We start from the raw sequence: 5,347 nt of genomic DNA, 5'->3' as shown, positions 1-5,347 counted from the left end.
GTTAAAATTGAATTGGAGGTGAACTGGATTCATCATCAACTCTGCACCAGTGTGAATTGATGTTCTTTAATGTTCTGATAAGGTACATGCAACATCTCTTCCTCAACCCCTGCACCACTCTCTGCCTCTTGCCTCTCTCTCTCCACCTCCCTGCTAAGCGTATTAACCCATCTAATGTAATCCACATTCCATGTCTCACTTTACTCTTCACTTCTCACGTGCCCTCTGGAATGACTGCTCTCTGACTAACAAGGTCTATTTGTACATGACCTCTTCTGCTCTCATCATCCACCACCTCTCATTCCCCTCACCCCTGTCCTACTCGATACCTCAGCTTAATTGAACTCTCTCCTCTGACATCTACCCTTATCTCTAACCTCTCCTCACTTTCTGCTTAAACTAACTATCTTGTTAACTTTTACAATGCTATCATCTCCTCCTCCTCCCTCCTCCTCCTCCCTCCTCCATCATATATATGCCCCTTCTAGGCTCTGACACACTCATCCCTCTAAGGCCATGATTATCATGGGCACATGCTTGGTCATCCACAGTGCGTGCGAGCGATGCAGAGCCGCCTCGGACCTCAGTGCAGGGATTGCTGCATACCCCCAGCATCTGTCACCCACAAACAATACACACACTAATACTCCCCACAATACACACTATAATACCTCCTCAATACTAATCTCCCCAATAATATTATAGCTCCAAACACAATATACACAACACCCTTACACAAGATACACAATCTAGTACTCTCCTCTGCACCTCTACACACAATATAATACTCCCACACACACAATATACACACTACCCTCCTACCCCCATAAAATACAACCAATAATACACACACACTTTGTGGATGTTGGGACCAGCTCCCGGCATGCACCAGTGAAAGAGAGAGGCCCGCAGAAGCTCGGAAGAACTCCCTCCATCCGTGCCTTCCTCCGTTTCACATCTTCTCCCTGTCTCTCTCCCTCCCTTTCCTTGCATCTCCCTGCGTCTTTACGTATACCCAGTCAGTGACGGCTCTGGTCACGTGATGCCTTAATATGGGCTTATCCATATATGTTCATCCACGTCACTAATGTGATGCCCGCACTGTTGCGGAGCTGGTACTTACGACGGGCACTTATTGTTTTATCAGTACTGCGTACCTGACTCTACCGGCCTACTTTCAACACTAGTACAATATGTGCTTCACTACGAGTGAGTGGGGAATATTGGCATCACACAGTCACTGTTGAATATGCCATTCAATCCATTTTGAAAATAGTAATGCAATGTGGTTTTGTTTTGTTTGCTTTTTGCAGTAATGAAGAATGGAAAAGTTATATTAAAATTAAATTGGAGGGGGACTAGATTCAGCATTTCATCATGAACTCTGCACTTGTGAGAATTTAACTTCTTGAATACCCTGACAGGTACACGCAACATTAAGACTATAATCTGCTGTGCAAGCTTTCGTGCTATACCTCCCCCTCAGGTTTTGATTTATACATTTGCTCCCTCAATTCATGTCCTCTAATATTTGAAAGCTCTCTCCTAGCATTTTCTCTTTACCACAGAACGTCATCCCAATGTAACCTCTCTCTTGTTCTTTCTGCTGGCTGTTTCCTCACTCCTCTGTTAAACTTTTCTAATTTCTCTAACTTCCACACTCCTGCTTTTATCCACATGTTCTCCTCTTTCCTTCCCCTACCTTTGCATGTGTCTACACACTGCACCATTTGTACAGACCTCTATTGCAGCTATTTCTGCACTGCTCAATGAAAAGCACTCTTTAATATCCTATTCTCTGTGCCCCCTCTCTCTGCGCCCCCTCTTTTGGCGCCTCCTCTCTCTGCGCCCCCTCTCTCTGCGCCTATCTGTCTCATTCTCTCTACGTCCCTCTCTCTCTACATAGAGCTATCTCTGTCTCTCTCTACACCTATCTCTGTGTCTCCTTCTATGTTTGCTGATGTGTGGGATATCTCTTATAATCTTGAACCTGCTCATATACACATCGGGCCTCCCTGCCTCTGCCTCCCTGCTAAGAGTGTTAACCTATCTAATGTAATCCACATTCCTTTCCTTACTTTTCTCTTCCCTTCTCCTATGCCATCTGGAATGTCCGTTCTCTGACTAACAAGGCTCTAGTTGTACATGACCTCTTCTGCTCTCATCATTCACAATCAGTCATTCCCCTCACCCCATCTTACCTGTCCCACTGATTTGCCTCTGCTTAATTAAACTCTCCTCTGACATCTACTCTAACCTCTCTGCTCTCTCTCTCTTTCCGCTTAAACTAACAATCTTATTAACTCTTACAATGCTATCCTCCTATCTATATGCCCCCTCTAGGCTCTGACACACTTGTCCCTCTAGCCCACACCCTTGGCTAAATTCCCAAACATGTTCATCACACTTCCACTCGCTGTTCTTAATGCCTATGAAGGAAATCACACAATTGATATTTGATTTTTCTACAGTAAAAATGTCTCCAGTCCTGTATAAAGCTGCTCTCTGGGGCCAAACCACACTACTTTTTTTTCACATTCATCAACACTCAAATTTAATTTACACTGTCTTTTTTTCCCTGTATTTGACTCCCTCCACTAACCTTCTCCTCACACTTGCCATCCTTCCTTCACTTCTCCTCAAGCATTTGACTACTTCAGAGGCAAGGTGGATGCCACCCACAAGGAGATTCCTTCTGTCCCTTCCCCCTTCTCTCCTTCTACCTAATTCTCCTTCTGCATTTGACTCTTTTTCTTCTCTTACAGAGCTGGAAGCAAATCATCTTCTCTTCTCCCTCTACCACATGCCCTCTAGATCGTATCCCCTCACACCTTACTGCATCTCTTAGTCCCCACTCTCACCCACATCTTCAATTCCTCCCTATTCTCTGGCTCTTTACCCTCTTACTTTAAGCCTGTAGTGGTCACCCTTTTCTCAGAAACAACCTACACCCTATGTGCCTTACTAACTACCGCCCTGTATCCCTCCTGCTGTTTGTCTCCTAATTGCTAGAATGTCAACATTCTTAAATCACATTCCCTCCTGGATCCTTTACAACCTGCCTTTCGTACAGCTCGTTCTACAGACTGTGCTTAAAGCAAATTCCCAAGGTCACTTTTCCCTACTAATCCTACTTGATCTATCTGCTGCGTTTGATGCTCTCAATCACTCTCCTCCTTCATATTCTAAACTCTCTCTTGGTATCCGTAACACAGTTCTATCCTGGTTTTCATCATAACTTTCCTGTCACACATTCTCCATCTCTGTTGCTAACATGTCTTCGTCTTCTATTGATCTGTCTGTGGGTATACATCAGGGCTCTGTTCTGAGATCTCTCTTTCTCTCTACATACTATCATTTGGTGACCTCATCAACTCTTTGTGACAATCCTATAAATAACAAATACAAATATCAGGTCATGGGAATAAGTGATTTGGACATAAAAGTAACATTTCGGAAGTGTGGACAACTAATACATCTTGTAGATTGCCTTTACAGTGTGATGTCATTGATTCAGTAGATTGTGTGCAGACCAGGACTGCAGTACAGTGTCACTCACATGGATGACTTGCGTGGTAGAAGCTCAAGAACAAGGATGTCAAACTCCAGTCCTCGAGGGCCGCAAACAGGCCAGGTTTTCAGGATATCCCTACTGAAAACCTGGCCTGTTTGGGACCCTCGAGGACTGGAGTTTGACATGCATGCTCTAGAAGGAGCACAGCTGTGGGTGGGAGGTGGATTTGCTTTGCATCAAATGGTTTGGAGCAAGGTTTATTGTATGTATTATCATAATAACAATGCAATGCTTAACTTTTATTTCAGGAGGGATGACTGCAGAACAGAAGTGAATATTGAAGCCATGTGTTCCTTTTCTTGCAAAAGAGAAAATTTGAAGGACAGTTGAAGAGAAGGAAAATTACTACACAGAGACAGATAAGCAATGTGTATATTTCTCATTTACCATTTAGTATTTGTCGTTTTATTGACTCCACACAATCCGGCTGCTACGGGTTTCACATTGAATATTTTCATCTCTACTCTACCCCTTCCTGTGATCTGAACCATGCAGGTTTTCGTTGATTCAATACATCATGAGTAGAGGGTGGCTACAGTATGAAGTAAAGACCCAAGGACCACATCTACTACCATTCATAACAAGAACATGTGCAGTAGCGCACAGCTGCAGTTCTATGTGATTGTTATGAAAGGTTGAGGTGGTTCAATTCTATGAATCTGGAGTGGGATGGATCCTGTTTGCATCATATGGTTTCATCTAGGCCAGTAGATTATATAACTCTCAGTACAGGTTACACATGGCATCAGTATTAGTGATTTAAAGAGGAGGAAAGCTTCAATGTGGAGAACAAAGCCAAGTAATGTTGAAGTTACTCCTTTTACCATTTACTTGGTCAGTCTGTACTGTCTACTCTCCACACAGCTGCTAAGGATCTTCCATTTTAAATACTTTCACCTCCTATTCTGCACTGCTTTGCTGCCCATTATTCAGAGATGCGTTCCAGTCATGTTTAGCACTCTGAATCTCTCTGCAGTCATTGGTTCAGCACATCATGGGTAGAGCATGGCTACAGATACAGCAAGCTATTATTATTTTACCGGCTGATCACCCATAATATTGCATTAAAACATAGAATATCACTTAATTTCCAAAAGATTCAGTGATGCTGATAATGCAGAATCTCACAACATTTCCCATCATAATGCCATAATGCACAAGTGGGAGAAATAATCCTTGCTATATCTGTACATTGTGTGACGTATTACCTCAATGACCAATGAGAGCAAGTACATCTTCTGTATAGAGCGGCTGTGTTATGATGCAGTTATTGATCATCATTGACATAATCACAAGAATCTTATGCAAAGGGAAATTGTCCGCAGCGAAGTGAGATTTCAGCCCCCAAACGTCTGTAATATTAATGCAATGTCTTACTTTTGTTGCAGTGAACACTGAAGAGACGGATCTACTACAACACTGTACAGGATGAGCATACGCTACAAGCAGCAAAATGATCTTGCAGTTGACAGTATGTTGTTCTGGTAATGTGCACAATTATTATTTATGGGCTACACACCACAGTGCTGGACATATTCTGTTAACTTCAACTCTACTCCTAACATGGAGATGTCTTCCTGGTGTTACTGATTCAGTACATCATATGCACAGTGTGGTTATGATATGATGGATTGATTTAATGAACCCACCAACCAATGATGACATCTGCATCATCTTCTGTAAAGTGCAGCTACAGCATGATATTATCAGCATTTGGTGCGGTATAATCAGAGGTATCTATGTGCTTTTGTGCCTGTTTTAAGTCCTCCAGCT

At 42.8% G+C, this 5,347-nt stretch overlaps 1 long non-coding RNA gene across 1 annotated transcript; it reads left to right on the top strand.

Moving 5' to 3' along the window:
- On the top strand, nucleotides 1-5,009 carry LOC142486065 (uncharacterized). Its single transcript, XR_012798774.1, has 4 exons — nucleotides 1-82; nucleotides 1,314-1,424; nucleotides 3,823-3,942; nucleotides 4,963-5,009. It is a non-coding gene; the product is annotated as an uncharacterized LOC142486065 (long non-coding RNA).
- The last annotated feature ends 338 nt before the right edge of the window (nucleotides 5,010-5,347 follow it).

Source organism: Ascaphus truei, unplaced genomic scaffold (genome assembly GCF_040206685.1).
Source record: "Ascaphus truei isolate aAscTru1 unplaced genomic scaffold, aAscTru1.hap1 HAP1_SCAFFOLD_724, whole genome shotgun sequence".
Classification (NCBI taxonomy): domain Eukaryota; kingdom Metazoa; phylum Chordata; class Amphibia; order Anura; family Ascaphidae; genus Ascaphus; species Ascaphus truei.
The sequence above is the reverse complement of the archived record's forward strand: the minus strand, read 5'-3'. Positions and strand labels throughout refer to the sequence as shown.